The sequence below is a fragment of the Rhinolophus hipposideros genome (assembly GCF_964194185.1).
Source record: "Rhinolophus hipposideros genome assembly, chromosome: 4".
Lineage (NCBI taxonomy): Eukaryota > Metazoa > Chordata > Mammalia > Chiroptera > Rhinolophidae > Rhinolophus > Rhinolophus hipposideros.
The window spans coordinates 73,789,708-73,814,565 of NC_138050.1; positions in this window are offsets into that span (position 1 = coordinate 73,789,708).

Below are 24,858 nucleotides of genomic sequence, written 5' to 3' on the forward strand. Positions count from 1 at the left end.
AAATATAGCTAAGTATAATATTACATTAGTTTCAGGGGTATGCCATAATTATATTCAACATTTACATACCTAAAGAAGTGGATTGCGTTGTTCTTTCACCTGCCTCTTTCTTGCATTCTCGGTTCTATTTCCTAGGTTTATAACCCATACAATGTACCAGAACCTAATCCTGGCCTCTTTTTACAGGGAAACACAAACTATAAAAAAGGTACATTCTACTTAGAGTTATTTAGCTAAGTTTACTGTTATTAGTCCTGACAACACTCTATTTTTATACATACTTAACTATTTGAAATTTCTTACTATTTTAATCATAAAATTGAGTGTTCTTGGTAACTATTACAAAAATTTTCTTGCAATAACTGTATATATATATATATATATATATACATATATATATATATACACATATATACATATATATGTATATATATATACACATTTATAATACAATTGATTGGTAGAGTTTTTAAATATTACATATAAAGGAATTTTTGTTTCCAAATTGCAACTAAAGCTGAATCAACACCCAAGTTTGACCACTGTAACCTAGGCTAACTTCAATCTATTTTTGGTCTAAGGAAACACTATGGTGATGTTCTGACTTACGTAAAATTTGAACTTATTGTGAAGAGTACATTAATTCTTATGGAACTGTTATCTTCATGTGTTATACCACTAATGTTAGTTGTTTTTAAATAAATATTTGTATTTCTTCTTAGATTGAAAAAAACATATTTTATGATTATATTATAATACATACCAAGAATTGTGGCATATAACATACCACATATCTTTTTATTTGTTATTACATGGGAAATTTTGAAAAACAGTACTGGGATGATGATGATTTAACAGAGTTAAAATCCCATTTTTGTCTTTGCTGATTTGAAATTACACCACGGGGAAATACTGAACTAGTAACTTAGGCTAAGGAGTCTTGCACTTTGAATTCATCTATATATCCTTAAGGTTACAAGATAATGGATGTATTGGTTCAGGGTAAATGTGCTTTTAATTGCTTTTGCAGGATAGTAAGCATTTTTGTTTCAATGATTTTCTGTCATTATGTGAACGTGATGTAGTCTGTGACTCATAAAACAGTATAGATAAAATATCTTTTGATACATTAAGTACCTTAGGAAACCCAATGTTCAATTTCTTCACATGAGAATTCGGTTTAGTGCTATCTATAGAACATGGATTTCCATCAAATATGATTTGATTGCATGAAGAACAATAGCATAGACGTATTTTTCCCCTGAAAACAAATTTTTTTCAATTCTCAGAAAAAATATTTACATCTCTGAAAAAGACTAAAGAATAGTTTATTTTTAATGAATGCAAACAAAAGTATTCTAGAAAAATAAGATCCAATTCATTTAATCCATTTAATAAGTGTAATTTCACAGCCTGAGTAACAGTTTTCCACTGAAAAATAGTTTGAAGCTACTTCTAAAACCCTTCATTGCTTTTTTGTTGTTTGTTTGTTTTTAAGAAAATAAAATGTTTTAACTTTGTTTTCCAAATTCCCATGGTAACAATTTTGTTTCAAAAAATAATACTGAACTACATAAATATGAATGTTCGTGATATCCCTTCCTTTTAAATCATCAGTCCACAATTAAAATAGATAGTAGATAGATATTGCAGACTATTAAAATAACTATATGTTATACAAGATACTAAATAGTGTACCATATATGATTAGTCATCAGCATATTGGCAGACATATTGTTGATAGACATCATGTCGGTTTCTATTTGCCGTATATATATTGCAATAAATATGCCTGAACATATGCTTGAACATATCTCCTAACATATAAGTGCTTTTAACTCTAGAAAATTCATAATAATAATATTATGGGTGTAAGCTTGCACATATTGAAGTCTTAATAAATTAATTTTCTTTTCAAAGAAATTTAAATCTCTCACTAACAAAAAATATCTGAATAGATATATTTATATTTTTGCCAGCATCAAATTTGAAAATGTAATCAGTTATCTGAATTAATATCTAACCTATTATAATAATTTTGTTTTAAAAAATCTAAGATTTATAATAAGCATCAGAAAACTGCCAAATCCACATTAAACATGAGACTTTAACTTGTTAGTACCTAATTCCCTTCATCTCATGATTTCTCTTTAAAGCTCAAGTAATAGAGCACTTTAGATAACATTAAATTATAGTATATTAGTATCATGAAATATTAAATCTCCCTTAATATACTTCAATATATACAATATCATATTCTATATGCTTAACGATTAGTTATGCTAACCAGAAAAGCACACTTTTGCAGTGATTAGCTAGCATGTGTTTAGAAATTCCACATTTGTGGAACTCCACACGTTTGCTAAGTGGGTTTTAGCAATCTTAAACTTTGGTGAACTCTAGATACTGATAGTTCGCACTACATATAAGAGAGGAGTTTTCAATGATAAAGTTAGTAGCTTGATAATCATTAATAAGAGATATTAGAAATGAGATTTCTATTGTGAAATTGGTTTTATTTATTAGCATGGCCTATATTGAATATATATTTGAGATATTACTTATCTGATATGTGCAAGTCAATATATCCCTGAACTATTGTTATAATTTTAGATCATTAACTATTTTTCTTTGTACTGAATTTAAAACATATATATATATACATATATATATATATATATATATATATATATATATATATATATGAACAAAATAAATATTTTGGTTTTATTAAATCATTATTGCCAATAAAATGGCCTTTCAAATTCTATCCCTGATTCAAGTCGGGGAAAATAAAAGCATGCAGTCCAGGTATGTCAAACAGGTCTAAGTGTGTCAATAAGCAATTCAATGTGGAGAATTTTGTACTGATAACGAAGTAGTGAGTGAGCTGAAGGAGAAAAGAAAGGAAGATAACTCAGAGATCTATGATCTCAAGTTTCTTGTTGTTGAGTTGTAGAAGTTCTTTATATATATATATATATTTTGTTTGTTTGTTTGTTTGTTTGTGGTTTTTTTTGGATAACAGCCCCTTATCAGAGGTTGTTTGCAAATATCTTCTCTTTTTCAGTTGATTGCCTCTTTGTTTTTTGTTTGTTTGTTTGTTTGTTTTTACTGTATAGAAGCTTTTTAGTTTGATATAGTCCCATTCATTTATTTTTGCTTTTACTTCCTTTGCCTTTGAGGTCAAATTCATAAAATCCTTTTTGAACCAAGGTAAATAGTATCTTTGCTTTTATACAATTTATTGTTTCATGCCTTATACTTAGTTTTTCTTGTTTGTTTGTTTGTTTGTTTTTTATCCATTTTGAGTTGATTTTGGTATTTCGTGACAGGTAGCAGTCTAGTTTCATTTTGCACATGGCTTTCCAATTTTCCAAGCACCATGTATTAAAGAGGCTTTCTTTTCTCCATTGTATGTTTTTGGCACATTTTTTTTTTTAAATTATGTGCACATATGTCTATATCTATATCTCTATATCTCTATATCTCTATGTCTCTATCTATCATCTATCTATCTATCTATCTATCTATCTATCTATCTATCTATCTATCTATCTATCTATCTATCTATATGTTTATTTGTGGGTTTTCAATTCTATTCCATTGGATTATGTGTCTGATTTTCTGCAAATACCTTGCTGTTTTGATTATTGTCACTTTGTAGTACAAATTGAAGTCAGGGAGTGTGATACCTCCAGTCTTGTTCTGTTTTCTTAGGATTGCTATGGCTATTTGGGATTTCTTCACGTTTTGCAGATCACATGATTCTTTATATAAAAAGCCCAAAGACTCTACCAAAAAACTATTAGAAACAATAAATAATCACAGTAAAATGAAAATCAATGTACAAAAATCCATTGCATTCCTATATACTAACAATGAAATTTTAGGGGATAAAATTAAAATAAATAAATGAAAACAATTACTTTTGCAATTGCAACAAAAAGAATAAAATACTTAAAAAAATAAACTTAACAAAGGATGTGAAGAACCTATACACTGAAAACTGTAAGACATTATTAAAAGAAATTGAAGAAGACACAAAGAAATGGAAAAATATTTTGTGTCCATTGATTGCAAGAATCAACAAAGTTAAAACAGCCATATTTCCCAAAACAATACACAGGTTTAATGCAATCCCCATCAAAATCCCAATGGCATTTTTTTCAAGAAATAGAACAAAAAGTCATCAGATTTGTATGTAATCACAAGAAAATTGCATTTTCAATATTTTTTCCCCAAAATAAATAGGAACTTGAAACATTCATACCTCTGAAAACTAAAGATGGATTTGTAAACCGTTTGAGAAGTTATTCTATTTTACCTTATTGAACAACTATTGCCGCTCCTCTCTTTGTAGACAGATCTTTATTGTGTGGAGAAAAAAATTCAAGGTTCTTATATGGAGGACACTGTTGAGGGCTTGAGTACTGAAACAAGAATAGAGAGACTCAAATATCACAGGTATGTTTGATAACGAATGTAGAGACTCTCAGCCTTCTTCATCTTTCTCCAAAATGCCAGCAATTAATCTGCCTGCCATGAGAAAAAAATAGTTTTCTGCTGGATTTGATAAGTTCAAAAGGAAGGATCTAAAAATATTGTCATCAGAGTTCACTTCCTAAATTTCATACCCATTTTACCCTAGACTGAAGTCGAAATTCAATAAACTCATGACTTTGATCCACTTTTAATAAAGGATCTCAACTCTGTGAGGAAAGCCTATATTATGAAAGTTAAAAAGATAAGAAATAAAAAACAAAATGGAAAAAAGAAATCATATTCAGGAAAAATGAAATTTTAAGGAATTCTATCCTTAATTTCATCAGAGAGATAAGAGTAGATATATCCACGATACAAGAACAAGGTGTTAGAAAAAGTACATAAAGGGATTTAAAAATATATATAAAAACATATTAGTAGAAATGAAAACTAAATAGAACAGTTGGAGAAAATATTTAATTATTCTGGAAAGGAAAAGAAAATAGCGTCAATACATGGAATTTTTTATTTTGCTTGTTGTTCCTGTTGTTTTGTTTGTTTTTTAGTGAAACCAATGCACCAATGCACATTAGGAGTCAAATCCAGGATCTTCTAACACTATTTTAAAAAATAGTAGTTCCGGAAAGAAAGAACAGAAAAAAACAGTGGTGAGAAAATAAAGAAATAAAGAAAATTTCCCATTAAGAATATGAATTTTTTAATTGAACATATCCAAAACTTGCCTAGAAGAGATGATAAAAACACATCCATAACAAGCTCATATCACTGTGAAAGTTTTGAACAATGAAAACGAAGAGCGATTTTAACAACATGCTGGGAACTTGGCTAGGGTAAGAATTTAGGATCCAAAGGATTCACATATAGGATCAGAAACAAAATAGTGTCAGGTTTTTCAACAGCAACATATAAACAATAAGCTAACCCAATTATTAAAGAAAATATTATAACATTATAATTGTATACCTTTGCTTTTCCTTTTTTCAGTAAGTACTGGAATGCTTTACCAAAATGACACAAAATGAAAAATGCACATGTAAGCACGCGCGCACGCGCGCGCGCACACACACGCACACAGGACAGAAAAACAGGGTGGGAAAACAAAGTGACTTCTCAGCTTGACAGAAAAGGGAAATTCCAGGATAACAGCTATAAATAGGACAGAGAGGTTAATCATTCTAGATTAAAACAATCATTAAGAGAATGGCACACTGAGGAATACCAGTAAATCCCCTTACACTTCTATACTTGTTACTTTGGACAGAATGCCCTTGACCAGATTTGTATCTGCCTTTGCTTGTCTCATTTATATGATGATGGTCTTATTTCCTAGACTTTTCTTTCAGGTGCCTAGAACCAGCTAAGACAATGCTTTCATTAAAAAAAAAAAAAAAAGGAAGGAAGGAAGGAAGGAAGGAAGGAAGGAAGGAAGGAAGGAAGGAAGGAAGGAAGGAAGGAAGGAAGGAAGGAAGGAAGGAAGGAAGGAAGGAAGGAAGGAAGGAAGGAAGGAAGGAAGGAAGGAAGGAAAGAAAGAAAGAAAAAAGAAAAACAAGTTTTGCTTTGACCTACTCCTAAAAGCTGGAGGTTAGCCATGCCATAAGGAACCTAAATGAAGGGGAGGCAATTTTCTTGAATGTTATTTCTGCTGTATGCCCAGACCTGGTCCATATTTATAAGCTACTGACACCCAGTATGTAGTAATCTTCATGCAACCAATTCATATGAACACTTTTTTCATATACTAAAATTTTCTCCATTAAATTGTTTAGCTTCTAAACAAAGTAAATTCTAAAATGAAAATGATACAAATAACTCTTTGTGATAGTTTGAAAAAAGTTACTGTATTTTGCCATGTATTACATAATGTGCTCCTGTATATAATGTGCATACACGTTTTGGCCCAAACTTTCAGGGAAAAAAGTATTTCATTATAGTTTTTTAATTCAAAATTTTATTTGTTTTCATTTAGGTATTGTTTTTGTATTACAAAGGAATTTTAGCATTTATTTTTTTAAAATATATGGTACAATGAATTTTATGTAACAAATAATTACAGAACACAAGAACAGACACAGCATACAAGAAATTTTATGTGCCAGTAACAAATTTACAATATTTACCCATCATAGAAGGCGAAGAACAACTCAGCATTGTTGCAAGTTCATCATAAGTTCAACAAAACTGATTATCAGTCGTATTCCAAGTTATTTTGGATATGTATATCATTATTGATTTCTAGAGTTACATTTTAATTCATAAGGATAAATAAAATAATTAAAAACATTTATATAGGTAAGGAATTAGTACTACCCATGTATAATGAGCATCCTTATTTTTCCCTTACAAATTTGGGCAAAAAAAGTATGCATTATACATGGCAAAATACAGTAGTGTAATGAGATTGTTTCTTTTTTCTTTTCTTTTTTTTTTTTAATTTCCAGTGCAAAAAGAAAATGCTTCTTTTTGGATAAAATGGATGATATTATCGAAATATAAATTGACTATAATTTAATTAACTTATTTGGCCATTTCCAATACTACTTACAAGATATTTACTCCATGTGTTAATTATTATAGTTGCTAACCTTTTAATACACCCATTCCTATCTATCATTTCTGTAATATATACAGATTACATATGTTTGAATCTTCTTGTTTTTTTTTGGTTTTTGTTATTGTTTTTGTTTTTCTTAAATTGCTTAAAGTTATGTCATTTTTAATTGACTTTTCATTAAACAATTTTTGGTTTAATTGACTTTATTTCCTATTTTTTAATTTCTGCTCTAAGTTATTTGCCCCCCCTCCGGTTGCCTTGTGCTTTTTTGCTCTACAGTTTATTTCTCTTTTTCTTCTTTTTCTTTGTTCTTTGTTCTTTGGTTTTGTTTTTTTGTTTGTTTGTTTTGTTTTGTTTTGTTTTGTTTTGTGGAAGACTGGTTATTAATTTGATATCTTCTTTCCCAAGATAGCGAAGTACAATTGGGAAATATACACACACACACACACACACAAAGTGATGATATATGTATACATTGTGAAATGATTACTACAAGCAGTTTAATTAACACATCCATCACCTCACATAGTTGTCTTTTTTTTATTTTTGTACGTTGTAAGAATGCTTAGGATTTACTCTCTTAATAGCGAATATAGTCAATGGTATTGTAATTACCTATGTATGGTGTCAGATGGGTAGTAGACTTGTTGGAGTTATGACTTAGTGAAGTGTCTAAATGTCTAGTCATGTTATTTTGTACACCTAAAACTAATAATAGTAATGATAGTAAAAAAAGATTTATTCTCTTAGCAAATTTCAAGTATACAATATAGTATTATTAATTATAGCCACCATCTTTTTATTAATATGAACTTTTAAAACTATAAATTTCCCTTTGAACACTGATTTAGTTGTATCCCTTAATTTTGGTATGCCATCTTTTCATTTGTATTCATTTCACAGCATTTTCTAGGTTCCTTGTGATTTCTTCTTATACCCATTCGTTATTTAGCAGTTTGTATTAATATACATGTATTTGTGATTTTCTCAAATTTCCTTTTTATAGAATTCTAATTTCATTCCATTATGATCAGAAAAAAATATATGTTGAAGGATTTCAATTTTTCAAATATATTGAAGCTATATTTTCATGGCCTAGCGTATAGTCTGTACCGGAAAGTTTAAAATTATACTGAAGAATTGGTGTTCTATTGTTTTTGGGTGTAATATTCTAGAGATGACTTTAAGGTCTCAATCGTTTTTAGAGTTGTCCTGATCTTCTATTTCCTTGTTGGTCTTTTGCCAATGTGTATTCATTACTTAATATGAGATTAAAATCTGAACTATTATTTTTGAATTTCTGAGTTCCCCCTAAAATTATCTTTTTCCAATTTTTGTGGAGTCTCTTATGTGCATATATATCTATATCTACAGAGATATAGATATAGAATAGAAATAGAGATAGAGTTAGATAGATTGATATAGATGATATAGATATAGATATAGATGATATAGATATAGATATAGATAGATATAGATACATAATTGTTATATCTTATGGATTTACTCTTTTTATCATTATGTTTCTTTATCTCTAGCGATATTTTTTTTTCTTTTAAAATATATCTGCTTAATATTAGTATAGCTACATCAGCTTTATTAAGGTTGCTCTTTGCATGATATACCTATATTTTTCAACCTTTTACTTTTAAAATACCTGTTTCTTTGAAGGAAAAGTGTTTCCGGTAGAGAACATATAGTTGGTACTTTTTAAAAAAATTCTGGCGATCCCTTTCATTCACTTTTTGCATTTTTAATCCATTCACATTGAAAGTTATCATCAATATAGTTGGATTTAAGTCTGTCAATTTACTTTTTACTTTCTATATGTATATACATATGTAATGGGGTTAAATATGTCACTTTATGTTTTATTTCGTAATACAACAAACAGATGTTCTAGTTCACTTAAAATTAGTACATAGGCAGTAAATGTTAAAATATGTACTCCATATAGGACAGAGTTAAAGGTAAAGGGGTTTAAATGTATGGTTATAGAAGGAGAAGTGCGGGTGGTAAATACAAAATGCAATATAGATGACATATTATAGAACTGTACACTTGAAACCTGTATAATTTTACTAACCAATGTCACTCCAATAAATGTAATTAAAAATTTTAAAAGGTCGTCTTACCAAGGCAATTAGATATGCATTATTAAAGATATGCTGTGTTACTTTCATCTTTACACAATTTACAAGCACTTCCCTTTATCCATTACAGTTGCTTGAATTCACATTTTTATTAAATTAAATTCTTTTGAAGTAAAATCTTTAGCAATTGCAGTATAATTCTATGCTAATACAGAATGTGAACTGGTTAGTTGGTAAAAAAGGAAAACCCTCTTTTTGCTGTAACTTATTCTGAATGTGACTTATATAATCTCCAGGCAAACATATTTCTTAGAGGCAAAAAAGATATTATTGGAATAATGTACAAATGGCTAAAATTCTCCTTGGATTTTATTGCAAAAGAGGGAAAACATCTTCACGGTGTCCTATTTAGCAGGTGATTTATTCTTTTATTAGGTTAGAGCTCCCCTGTGTGGCTATTTTGTTGAGACACACTAAGGGCTTAATATTAATATATTTCAACAGCTAAATAAAAACTAACCCCAGATATATTCCAGTAAAAATATATTGAGATAATCATTTATAAATAATTTTAAGACTCATAGAAATGATCATTTTTCTCTTTGAATGATACAGCAAAGGATTTAAAGAGAATGAAATTTAAGGAAAGAAAATACAATTACATGTTGTACAGTATTGATGACTATATTATACCTAAGCAACATGCAATAATTCCTTAAGTCTGCTGATTTATTTCAAAATAATTATGAGTAAATTTTTGTTCATTAGTTTATCAAATTAATACATGTGCTTTTAAACATATGAAAATAGGTAAAAAGTAGCATTACCCTCCATATAATGAAAATTTTGCAGGGAATATATTTCAGGTAACAAGTGTCAAATAATACAGCTAAGTACAATACCAACTATAATGACCTGGTAAGTATTCATGAAAGCAGTCAAATTTGAGCTCATTTTGTAACATGGTTGAAATATTTTAGTCCAAAACATTTTTCAGTTGATTAAATGCAAAAGTAAAAGTAAAAATTATAATTTTCATGACTTGTCTGGAGAATCACAATCTACAGATTATATGGGACACTAGATCTGGGAAGAGGTCTGGTTATGCCTAGTGAGTAACATTTATAATGTGTGTTTACTTTTCAAAATATCTAACATTTAAGTAGAACGTATGAAGTTAAAAGAGATATTAATTTTGGACATTTAGAATTATTTTAATACAATCTTAATTTTTTCTACAATTTTGACAACAATGTAAACTCTTATCCAATCCTTTATTTTTTAATGTACTATTTCTGTGCTTTGCTAAGAATGTGGAAGGCATTTTATATGAATGTATTATGAGTAGCTTGCAAACAATGTGAACAAAAATCACATGGAATCATTAACACTGTATTTCATTAAAACATAAAAGCAGAGGAGGCATTACTAAAATAAAGAAGATAACAGACATTAAATGAAATTTAGAGAAGACTTACCAGCTACTGTAGCATTGACTAATAATAACCTTTCAATAAACATGATTGTGTAATTGAATGACTGATCTAGTCACAAGCATAAAATGCTGTTTATGCTGAATGTCTATAACACAAATTTCTAGTAGATTATGCTTTATAGATAATTGCCAGACCAAACTATTACCACTGAAATCCATTCTGACATTATTATCAATGAATATTTCAGGTCCAATTAATTTACATTTCCTGAGGGCCAAGCTAAACAGTTAGTAGAGGGGTAACTTTTAAAGAATCCTGAGTCATTTAAAAAAAAACCTAAAAGCAGTGGTTCAATTAAGGAAATAGTTTGTGTATAGCAAAAAGATATTCAATTAGTATGCTAATTGTGTACTTTAAAATCAGCCCAGAATTTTAATCTAATTTGATCACTAATCTACAAAAAAAGATACAGGGAAATTACTTAACAAATATGAGCACCCTAGGTCAATGTCACAGAACCATTTTTTTTATCAAGTTTTGATTTATGAAAAACTTGTTTTTTGTTATGTAGCCCTAAAACCTGCACAGTAGCCTCCAGGTGAACACCAGTTCAAAAACATACAAACCATTCACTGCAATGGTTTATTTGGTAGCTATAGGGAAAAAGAGATGGGAACAAAAAAAAAAAAAAAAAAAAAAAAAATATATATATATATATATATATATATATATATATATATATATATATATATATATATATAAATTCCAAAATGACCAATCAAAGCTTTCTATTGTGCTTTTACTAATGGAAATTCAAAATATTAAATTACTCAGTAATAAATATATTGTTGAGGAGGTGAATATTCTTAAGAATAAATAAAAGGCTATAAAATGTTTCAGTCACTGAAGCTGCAGTATTTATTCTTAGAGTCTTTGCTATAGACTCCACAGTCCTTTAGGCAACAGCATAATGCCTTATAAAGGGATGTGGAAGACATCTATTTTGAAAGAATTGTGAGTAGCTTACAAACATGCTAAATACAGCACAAGGACATGCTGTTACTACACAGGATTGAAATCAAAAGGGAGAGTATCAGACACTAAGTGTAGCTAGCTGAAGTTTACAGGAGACTTATCAGCTACCACAGGATTAACTCATGGTCACCTCTCAATAAATCTATAGTTGTGTATGAATACGTAAAGCATTTAAAAGTGTTGTCATATTGGAAATATATATATACACACACATATGTAGTTCTGTGATTGGAGTAGTGACTAAGCCAGTTTGAAAACAATATTAATGAAATAGAACAGTCACTGGTTATTGAGTATCTGCTGTGTACCAGACAGTGTATTAAACTTTACAGACAAATATTCTAATCCTGAAATAATAGTGAACAATATTGCATAATGATGTTATAAAGTATGACCAGTTCAACTTTGTTTGCTTGCTTGTTTTTGTTTTGTGGTGAACTATTAAAATCCAAAACCAGAAAACGTGTTGCTTAATATTACAAGATAGAACATTATGGTGCCCAACGTTGATTAGGTATAAGTAGAGAATAAAAGGAAATGTATCACATATTGTTAATAAATTGACTTGTTTAAGAAAAAATGTATAAATAATATCTAAAATATGCTAATATATATTACATTTTGATGAAAAACAAACAGCTAAACATTCTCAAGCCAATCATTAACTTTTCAAAGGACATAATAAAAAAAAAATTCTCACAAATTTAATTCAGGAAAATAGTAATAAAAAATAATCCTGAGTATTATTAATTAATGGGAGGTACTATCAATTTAAAAGGTCTCTATTCTGCTTTTGTCCACCAATCATTCTTGTTTAGAAGAGTAGGGAAAGAAGAGTAAAGGAAATTGTAGCTTAGCTCTTTTTTTTTTCCAGGTACTTAAAATAACTCCAATTTGGAATCTTGATTTCTAAAAAAATGTCATTTCTATACCACATGAAGCCTCTGTTATCATATTAACATAATATGTGTGAACTTGTAGATAAATCATTTTATACCGTATACATTTTTGATAAATAAATACATTGTAAATAATTAAATCACTTTCTTAGAAAATGAAAAACATCAAATTACTTGTATTTTCCTAACTTTGGGGGAGTTTGCTCACCAAAAAATGCATCTAAGGAAGTGTTTGTTTAAACTGAAAATTAGTTACCCATCACCATGTTGCTTATCTGATTTTTCTGCTACATTTTCATCCTGTATTCCTGCTTCATCAAAGTGTACCAGCCATTCTTTATCCATGACTAATTCTTCTCTCAGTGACACACAACCCAGCAATTAGAAGAAAGATAGGAAAAAGCTAATTTCTCTTAAGTATAATTGACTCAGGAAAAGTCATTAGATTAAATAAAAACATATGCTTAGTTTTAAAATATAAATGAGAAATAAAAATAAAAATAAGTGTGTTCCCTTCAATATCATCTTTTTTCAACCATGCTAACAATTCATTCAAATTTTGTCCATATCTCTTTTTACTTATACAAATAACAGATATTTTATCTGTAGGGTAACTATATATTTTTATTCATATATATGGACTATATATATGTATAATCCTTTACCGCATTTAATTCAAATAAAATGTTGATAGCATTTGTACTCCTTCATTCATGCAGATAATGATTTGCCCACGGAGTTATCTAACCAACAGGCTCTTAGATGGCTCTAAATCCCAGCATAGAGCATAAAAAGAATGATCATTTAATAATACTGGAGTTTTTTTTTTTTGTTTTTTTTTTTCTTTCATTCCATGTAGTTATGCTGGACTAGCATAGTGAAGACAACATGGATAGATAACTAAGGTGGATAGCTAATGGATTTACTACGAACAACTAAAGCCAAAATGGGGAAGCAGCAGTTCAAATGTACCTGGGACCTACTTTTTCAGCAGGTCAGGCCAACTTAAGCCTTTTATACACATCATAGATTTACCCTTTATGACATCACATTTGTGAAATATACCAATCCCAAGCTTCTCCTTAGACCAAAAGTCAACCTGCTCAGGAGTGAAATTTAAATTGTATAAAAACAGTTTCAACATGCAGAACTGTCCTCCGGGAATGGATGCAGAGTGGATATTAGTGCCTAATTACTGTTTTTTTTTTTTTAATAAATTTATTGGGGTGACAATGTCAGTAAATTTACATAGATTTCAGGTGTACAATTCTGTATTACATCATCTATAAATCCCATTGTGTGTTCACCGCCCAGAGTCAGTTCTCCTTCCATCACCATATATTTGATCCCCCTTACCCTCATCACCCACCCCCACCCCCTTACCCTCTGGTAACCACTAAATTATTGTCTGTGTCTATGAGTTTTTCTTTCTCATTTGTTTGTCCTGTTCTTTTGTTGTTTTTGGTTTATATACCACATATCAGTGAAAGCATAGGGTTCTCTGCTTTTTCTGTCTGACTTATTTCACTTAGTATTACACTCGCAAGATCCATCCATGTTACTGTTTTCCATATTTGCAGTCCCTTTATCACATTGAGGAAGTTCCCTTCTATTTTGAAGTTTTGAGTCTTTAAATATAAAATGATGTATTATATTGTTAAATGCTTTTGTTTTTTTTGTTTGTTTGTTTTGTTTTGTTGTTTTTGCATCTATTCAAATTATGTAGTTTCTGTCCTTTACTAAATAAGTTACATCAATCTGTTTTTATACATTAAACCAGCCTTATATTCCTGGTATGCACCCATTTGGAACTTTTGTACATCCTTTTTATGTGTTGCGAACCTCAGTTGCCAGCTTTTGTTGAGGATTTTTATATCTATATTCATATGTGCTGTTGGTCTACAGTTTTCTTATATTATGTTTTTGTTCCATTTGGAATTGTTTATACTGTGCTCATAGACTGAGTAGGGAAGTGTGTTTTCCTTTTTGACTGTTTGAAATTTAGGAAGGATTAGTATTAATTCTTCTTTAAATGTTTGGTATAATATATGAGTCATCTGGGCCTAAGGTATCTTTTAGTTAAGTTATTGATGACTAATTCAATCTCTTTTTATAGTTCTAGTCATATATTATGTCTTTTTGAGTCATTATTGATAGCTTGTATCCTTGTAGAAATGATGTACGTGATGCTGGATCTGCCAACAGTTTCTGAATGTGGGCCGGGATCTTGTCTCGTGAAGCTGAAGAATGGAAACACAGACCAGGGAGAGGCAAAAAGTTTTAAAAAGATGATAGTTTATTAGAGGCAGGAGAAGAGGTTGCATCTCCAGAGTAGAAGGGGATCCAGAATGGGGTGTGCTCCATGACTGAGGCAAAAGCTCTTTTATACCTTCCCTTGCCTGCTTGGGGAAGGGGAGCTGTTTGAAGAAGGGAACTGGCTCATTCTGATGAAATTCCTCTACCATGTTTGTTCTGCTTGCCCATCCTAAAGGAATTAGCAAAGTAACCTACTCTTATCTATCAGATCTGCTCCATTTGTCAGGCCAAATGGAATTTTATGATTTACCTCAAGGCCTTGTTACATTATGTCCTGGAATGAAGAAGTGATTTCAAAACCTGGAGTTTTAGGATATGGCTGTCTTTGTTTATTCCACCAGGGACCTCCCTGTCTACCTAGGGACATGCTAGCTAACCTGTATCAGAAACATGATATAAATTTATTTTTAGTATTCAGTAAATATAATTTTTTTTAAATTTCTTTAAGTACAAAATATGCCCCTGCTTCCTTCCTAATTTTCGTAATTTGTGTTTAGAGTTCACTACCTGCTTAAGTAAAGTACAAAGTCAGCTGCAGATTAAAGATTAGTGTCTTTCCTTTGTATGTGAACATCCTTGCACATATGAGTGTCTTTCTAGATTCTTCAGAATAGGTTGAAAATGTGGAGGAGGAAGAAATTTTTCTCTATCATTAAGGTTCTTTCAGCTGGTATAATAATCAAACAGACATGATGAAATGACTAAATTTAATTGCATACATATGTACGGGGACACTACATACATCAGAGAATCAGAAACCCCACACGCATGAGAGGTTCAAAGACAATAAGAATTTATATTCCTTTTGGTAGTTAAGGGAGTCAGAAGTTTCTCTTGAATCTACAGGGTCTTAGTTTCCTTTCACTCAAAACAATCCATCAATCGCAAAGGCTCATCTTGGGGTGACTCATTCCAACTTCCTTTGAAGATTTTTAAATCCCACTATAAATATTTTATTACTCTATTTTTCCCATTTAATTGTTTTGTAAATCTATTGCTAGACCCAAAGAGTACTGTTATCTCATGTGTTAAATAATCATCACTTTGTGTTTGACATATGCTGTAGGGATAGGTATGTTCACACAGACAGAGCTTAGTGCCAGGTTAGATAAGAATAAATTCTGGAATGGAGCTTCTCAAAGAGCATCCAGACAGGTCAGATAGTTATAATTGTCTGGGAGGGAACTTTTGTGGAACTCCAAACCTGTTCTGCCCCAGTTGCTTCTAGTCAGCTACATTGTGTGGCTACTGTACTGTAGGATGGTTGATTTGAAGACTAGTTTACAGTAAGGAAGGGGGTATGGGAATAGGACAAATTAAAACACCGTAAATCATGCTGTTTCACTGAGATTCAGCCTATTTTTTCTTAAGAAAAACTCCTTGGATCATTTCAAAACTTTGGTTAATTCCCCAAGCTCTGCAAGTATTGATTTGTTGACAGTTTTTGCCATTATTTTTATTGTTTTCATAGAGGAATGTGATGTAGGAGATTCTTTGAGTGAGTGAGTACTGAGATCCTGTCTCGTGAAACCGAAGAATGGAAGCACGGACCAAGGAGAGACAAAGTGTTTTAAAAAGAGGATAGTCTAATAAAAACAAAGGGTCAGAGCACCTGAGCAGGACAGGGTCCCGAATGGGGGTGCCCAGTGACTGAGGCAAAATCTCTTACTTTATACCATCTCTTGCCTGTTTGGGGAATGGGAACTGGCACCTTTTATTGGAATTTGTCTACCAGGTTTGTTCTGTTTGCCCATCCTGAAGGGATTAGCAAAATAACCCATTCCTATCTATCAGATCTATTGTTTGTCTGGCCAAAAGGGATTTAGGAGATAATTTATTAACCTCAAGGCACTGTTGCATTTTGACCTGGAGTGAAGGAGTTATCTCAGAACCTGAAGTCTCGGGAAATGGCTGTCTTTGTTTATTCAACCAGGGACTTTCTTGTCTGCCTAACAAGATGTTAACTAACCTGTCTCAAATGGACTTACAAAGGTTCTCACTCTATAATTCTCATAATATTTACCTTTAATATTAATTTAAGCTTAGCTTTATATATACTAGTAGTTTGATCAGAAGTCTTTGTGTTTCATATAATCCAAGAACCAACTCACAGCATGACCAATTTCTACTCCATATGATATTTCCAGAACCTTTTACCAGAGGAAATCATTTATTAAGATATTCACATATAGACAACATGACAAAGAAGATTACTCAGGATACCTACATGACTTATATGTATATTTATTAATTTTTAACCTTTTTATAAGTTAGCCTTTATTATATTTTCACATTGTTCCTAAAAAATTTCCATTACTTAGTCTCAACATAAGAACGTCCAAGTCTGTAGAGAATTTTTATGAGAACTTATTTGAGCCGAACTGATAACAATGATTGGGAAGCAAGATCTCAAATGCTCCTGAGAATGAGTTTTGTTGTTTCTTTTATGCATTTGGAATTAAGAAGCAAATTTAAAGAAGATTACATGAAGGTGGGGGAAAGCAAGGTGGGGATTGTATTACAAGATAGTTAACAAGATTATGTGCTCTCTTGAAGGGGGTTCAGAGGAGTCTGAAAAAAGAGGCATTTCATAGGTGTGTTAACCTAGATGTATAAGAACAATGGACAGGGCTGGTTTAAGGCAAAACTACTAAAAAAGTTATATGCCAGAGGTGTTAGTACCTCCCAGGACTGGCCCAGGCTCCATATGGTTCAATTTATTTATGCAGTAAGCACAATGATATAATTAAAGCATAACTGAAAGCCAAAAATAAAAATAAATAATACAAAATAAACTATCCCATCTTAAAGCATTCTATAGTTTTATTATAAAATTTTAACAAGTACATATTACAAGAAATTTATCTTTTAAAAGTAGGTATACTTGCGAAGTGCTATAGTGTTACAGTGGATGTACAGGTCTGTACAATTTGCAAAACTCAGTAGATATGTGAGCAAATATGATAGACAACTATTATGGGTTGTTGATTTATATATAAACATCATCAGCATTGTTAGACAATATAAAATTGTTTTTTGAGCCTGTATACTAATTTATACTCCGGTAAATTCAATATGTTTTACTTATTGAAGAACTGAGAAACTGGTTTTCACAATGGCTGCATTTTAAATTTCTACCATTTTAAATATCTACCAGCAATGGATGAGGATTCCGAATTTTCCACACTCTGGCCAATGCTTGTTATTTTCTGAATTTGTGTTTATAGCTCTAACTGTAATCCACTATCTGAAGCAAACCGCAGTGTTAAACGATTGTTTTTAATTAGTTTTGATCAACATCCTCAGGGAAGACTCTTCACTTTGGGTGAGTTTTGAGTCAGATCAAATAAAGGCAGTATTCCTAATGGAAGTAGGATCCTTCAAGGAAGGGTCAAATAATGACAGAGTGGTCAAGTTATGATATTTCGCTGGTATTGAGTTAACATGGAGCTTGAACCTAGTTTTGCCACCTACAGTGGCTGCCAGTGTGCTGGTTTTTTTACAGCCGTTGGATTTAAAGGAACCATGGATACAGAGAGGAGTGGGTGGGAATAAGTTAAAATACCATTGATCTATTTGTTCTTACATAGATTTTTTTTTTTCTTGAATAAACTTCTCCTGGATTGCTGCATATTTCTGGTTAATTTCTAGAATTCTGAAAAAGTGATGACAATTTTTGGCCAATTTTCTTGTTATTTTTATGGAGGAGTACATTTTCTGAGGTACTTATTCTGTTGTTTTTGCTGACTCTATTGGGTCTTAATTTTGCTAGGACTCTGAACTTTGTCTTCTGCTCCTTATAGCCCATGTGTAAGCTAAAGTTTGCCTGATAATGCCAATACTGTTAAGATGAAAGTGACTCTTACTTCTTTACACATTTGGCCTACGGTGTCCATTCTGTCTTGTCAGAACTTTAACACTTCGAAGAAGACATATTTGCATGTATTTTTTACAGTATGGTTATTTGAATTCAGTGTCATGCTTTGCTCAATTTTATAGAGAGCAATCTAACAGAAATGAAAGTCTGAATGATAACTGCATAATTTAAGATGCAAACACCTGAGCATGATTATGTTTAAGAGGAAAGCCTGTGAAAAGAGAGTGATTGAAAACCCTTGAAATCAGGTATAAGTGATGAAGAATTTTGACAAGGATGATTGAAATGAAAGTGGAAAAAGATTATCCTTGAAAAGGAACAGTAGTTAGGCCTTACCATTCTTGATTAATTCACACAAGTTATTTGTAAAACTCTCCAATCTCAGATTTTTGGTGGAAGTCCTAAATAACTGTCCATTGCTTTTTACATAATAAGAATGAGTTCTGTGTGAAACAGAATTGAACAGTATTTAAAAAAATAAGTCCTTGAAAATATAGAAACAAAGTTTCTCTAAGTACATAGCAATCAGTTATCTTTTGGTAAAAATTTACATCTAGTGCATTTGAAAATCTGGACTGGGGTGGATGGGAAAGGCGAAAGTTCAGTTCTTGCTTCTGAAACTGTTTGGAATAAGCTTCCAAATAAACCAAGTCACAGACTAGGTTTACATTCTGGGAATTTTCTTAGTTCCCAATGTCTAAAAGATCATATTTACCTAGTTTCGAGATTTTTGCTTTGGTACGTAGTGTCTAAGTGTCTCAGCTGAATTTAAAATAGTGCATTTCTCTTTAAAGTCTTAGTTTTCTATATGCCACTGTATTTATTCTTTCTTTATCTTTACCCAGAACGTTCCCTATCCTAGACATCTGTTCAATGCTGGAATGGAGACAATGCCATGATCAGTTCAACGATGAGACTCCATCTAGAAAATATTGAATTACCTTACCCAAATTTCATTTATCATTAATCTTTTTTATACATATTTCACCCATATAATACAGATATATGGTTGGACAGTAAGGTTGAAATCTAAACTCAGCTAAACTAACTCAAAATGAAAGATTAAAAAACTGAAAAATTCAGTCCACTGGACTCTTCAACTCTAATCTCACTATCCAGAGTGAACTATTTCCAACATTGGTTCTTGTATTTGCATTTATATTTAGAAATTATATGTTTATACTATTATCATAATTCCAGATATAACTTAAGCATTCTCTAATAAATATAATAACTATTTACTTTGCAGCAAGTATTCTCTTCCCACACATAAATTCATTATTCCAACCTCCAAATAAAGCAATAGTACTTCATGTGTTAAATCTTTATTAAGGGTTTAGATTCATGTAATTGTATAAATATTCATCACCAATGTACCTGTAAACTAAAATTATATTTCCTTATTCATCCTTTAAAAAAAAAACACACAATAATTGACTTATTTTTATGTTAGTCTGTTTCATTTATGCCAATTTTTTTTTCCAAAACTGTTCATTAGTCTATTAATACTTTTTTTTCCCCATTAATTGTTTCTTGGATTGGGTTCACTCAGGTTCATTTTATTTTCTCTGGGTACACTGTTGACCTTCAGTGACACTTTACTATCATCCTGGAAACTCCATTCAATCCTACCATTCTTTTAGATCATGTGTCTTATATCCTCAGTATTTTTGGCTTACTCTTACCTTTTGTTGAAATGAATCTTCTAATAACTACCTGTAAAGGAAAAACAAGAAATACACTTTAGAAATTTTACATATCAGAAAATACATTTTCACACTCTAAATAAGTATATCTCTAGATTAAAATACCAGGGTGAGGAACATTTTATCTAAGAATGAAGATTGCTTTGCATTATTGCCTTTCAATCTTTCCATAAAGAACTGCAGTCACACTTTGATTCTTGAGCTTTTGTATATGATCTATTATTTCTCCCTCTTTATCCCTGTGTGTGTGCACACATGTTTATTTCATCTATTTATATCTATCTGTTTATCAATCATCTATCTATCTATCTATCCACTGTATCTATCTATATCTATAGATATGTCTATCTATATCTATAGATAGATAGACATATGTCTATATATATTCAACCCTAGAAGACTGCAGTCAAATCATCTACACTCTTTACAACATGATTTATTATTTTCTTCCTTTCATTCTGTATACTGTCTAAAATATTTTACACTTCATGGTGATGTTATAATGGAAAGTAAACACTTCTTACTGTAAGCACTTAGGTCTCAGCTTATTACCCTGTTATATCAGCTAAAACACTTCCATAAATACTAGTCTTTCTAAATATACTGAACACTCTTCAATGCTTCTGTCTCCTGTCCCTTTCTATTTATACCAATAGTTATATGTGATTTTGTTTTTTATTTTAAGGAAGGAGTGTACTAAATCCTTATGTTTAAAATGCTAAGTTTGGCCAGAAGTAATATGAAGGTATTATCACAGTTGAAATGTATTTTTCCCATGCTCTATTTTTGATATCTGTGTCATCTTTATTGTGTTCTTGGTGCCTTGCACTTCATTAGGGAGGAAACATTTGTGTTTTTTTTTTCTTGATGATTTTCCAGACTTATTAAAATCTTTAGCATACATAATCATCTTTGTTATCATTATCATCATTGTCAGCATCTTGAACACTTTATATGTGTCAATAAATTTATAAAATGTTTCAATGAAATGTGGTTTTTAAGCTATGTGAAACATTTCCATATTTCACAGTTAAAATTATATAATAAGACTAATAGAGAGATTCTATACCTGCCCTCCATGCTCATTTCTTTTGATTGCAGGCACGTATTTTGGTAGTTTTTTAAAACAAAAGCATCCATTTGTATTCTCCACTTATTAACTCAACAGCATATAATGCACACTATTCTGAATTTTGCTTTTTATACTTAAATTACACCATGTATGTTATATGCCATATATATTAATTAAAATATACATATGTACACATATATTTGTGTGTGTGTATATATATATGCATTCATAATGTCATGTAATTATATAATATCCAGTTATTATTAAATCTTAATTGCAATCCATTGTAATAGGAACAATTTTCATTTTACATATGGGGAAGAAAGCAAGCACTAAGTTTTAATATCTTGTATAAAATTGTATAAGTAGTGAGAAGTGGAGCTAGTACTCATACTTAATATAGATCCAAAGTTGATGTTATTAAAAGATTTGCTGTCAATGGAAGTAAAAGCTAAAATAAACGAATGGGATTCTATGAAACTTAAAAGTTTCTGCACAGCAAAAGAAACCATCGACAAAATAAAGAGGCAACCGACTGAATGGGAGAAGATTTTAGCAAACAGTTTCTCCGATAAGGGTCTAATATCCAAAATATACAAGGAACTCATGAAACTCAACAACAAAAAAACAAACAACCCAATTGAAAAATGGGCAGAGGACCTGAAGAGACATTTCTCCAAAGAGGATATACAAATGGCAAATAGACATATGAAAAAATGCTCAACATCGCTAATCATCAGAGAAATGCAAATAAAAACCACAATGAGATATCACCTCACCCCAGTCAGAATGGCTTTCATCAACAAGACAAATAGCAACAAGTGTTGGAGAGGCTGTGGAGAAAAAGGAACCCTCATACACTCTTGGTGGGAATGCAGACTGGTGCAGCCGCTATGGAAGGCAGTGTGGAGGTTCCTCCAAAAATTACAAATAGAATTACCATATGTCCCAGCAATCCCTCTCCTGGGTATCTACCCAAAGAATTTGAAATCATTTATACATAAAGACACGTGTTCTCCAATGTTCATTGCAGCTTTGTTTACGGTGGCCAAAACATGGAAACAACCAAAATGTGCTTTGATAGATGAATGGATAAAGAAGTTGTGGTATATATACACAATGGAATACTATTCGGCGTTAAGGAAAGATGATATAGGAGCATTTGTGACAACATGGATGGATCTTGAGAGTATAATGCTAAGTGAAATAAGTCAGACAGACAAAGCAGAGAACCCTATGATTTCACTGATATGTGGTATATAAACCAAAAAGAACAAGACAAACAAATGAGAAACAAAAACTCATAGACACAGACAATAGTTTAGTGGTTACCAGAGGGCAAGGAGGGTGGGGGTAGGGAGATGAAGGTCAGGGGGATAAAATATATGGTGATGGAAGGAGAACTGACTCTGGGTGGTGAACACACAATGGGATTTATAGATGATGTAATACAGAATTGTACACCTGAAATTATGTAATTTCATTAACAATTGTCACCCCTATAAATTAAAAAAAAAAGATTTACTGTAAATTAAAATCTTTTTTCATATGTTATTTTGGTCTGCATCTAAGTAAATATTTATATATATGTAGATAACTTTGAATTCTTCAAGTTTTAGTTTTTTAAAGTGGGAATTCTGGTTTTTTAAGTACCTCTTGGTGGTAACAGATTTCTGAATCAGTTCCTAGCAAATATACACTTGGAATCAAACCAGCAAGGCAAATAAACTCCAAGTGTGCTCTAGCCCAGGGATATATGATATATGAAAATATGTATCTTGTATCTGTACCTATATGTATATATTTATGTTAATGAGAACATAACTAGTGTGTACGTATGGCAACGTAAGGAATTTCTTCATTGGAACTGTTAGGCTGCTGCTGCTGATGTGCCCCCAACACATCCCCATCCCCATGGAAACTAAAGGTCAAAGCTCCGCCCTGAGCTTCAGTGACTTGAATAAATGTCTCATTCTACTTGAGTTGCATTGAAACACTAACATTCTTGCGTACCTTTCTGTGGACCAATACAAGAAATTTAGATGTCTTTCTCCCTCTTTATATGTTTGATCTTATGTAAATTCTCATATATATTCACTGTATTGCTTTTTTTTGAAACCTTAACCTGAGCCACCATTCTCATCAAATTTTTTCCCCACCCTGATCTCTGTGGTTTGGCCTGTCTTTCTATAACCACAATTCAGAATCAGAGTAGCTTGGTGCACAACTACTTAAGAGTTACTTCACATGTCCTGAAACATGCATAACCTGAGTGCTGTAGTATTTGTCATTCTGCTTGTCAAGATTTATGAGATTTGCTTGGCCTTTCCTGCTTTAGCTCACTGCTCCAGAACTAAATCACTATAAAGCTTGACCTGAAGCATATAGTTGAATAGACCTGACATCGCTTCCTGAGAATAAACTTTCCTCTCAATAATCTATGGCAACTGAATGGACACCTTTCTCTCATTCCCATTTGTTCCTTGGCACGAAGACTCTTTGATTTGAAACTTTGTGAGTTACTACTGCATTGAACACAACCATGTTTTTATAGGAACATCGGGAAGGGGAAAAGTGATTTTACCCTCAAAGAATAAGTCAAAGTCCTAAGTCAGGAATTAGAGAATCAGTTCTAAGTCAGAAATCAGTTCTAAGTCAGACATCAAAAGGACATTTTCCTAGAGAGGGTCCTAGAGAGGACAGGTCCTAGAAGGTCCTAGAGAGGACATCAAAAGCATTTTCAGAAACAATTATCAGCAGCTACTTGAAGAAATATAAAATATTATCTCTTTCTATCTCTAGTGCTGTGTTTAACAACTAAATTGTAAAGCAGAATGCATTTTAAGCTGGTTAAAGAAATGTAGAAACTGCTAAAAATAATGTCAATGAAACATAGATCTGAATAACACAACAACGGAACTGAGCCTCTGGGGCTTTTTCTAGGCCTCCCTACCTGTACTTAGGCAAAAAATCCTAATCCATCTGCATATGCATTTATTAATTTTGTTTGTACATGTTTGGAATTTTAGAAATCTTGTTGCTCATAAAACAAATCTCAGATGATATTTCCCAGATAGATATATGTTACTTCAAAGAGGTTTCATGTCTGGTTCAAAAATAATTTCCAACCATTCTGTCCCCATTCATACATAAAACAACAAGTTAACAACTTTATTATAGATCCATTATATCAAATTATATTATTGGAGGTTTATCTATTCATCTATAGAAATTCAAATTCTTTCATTTTCATATAAAATTGAGTAGCCTTTCTCTCTGTAGATATTTACTATTCTGTCTTCTAATGTCATAAAATAGAGTTATAGAAACATTAAAGTTCAGAAATAATTAATAATATGACATAATC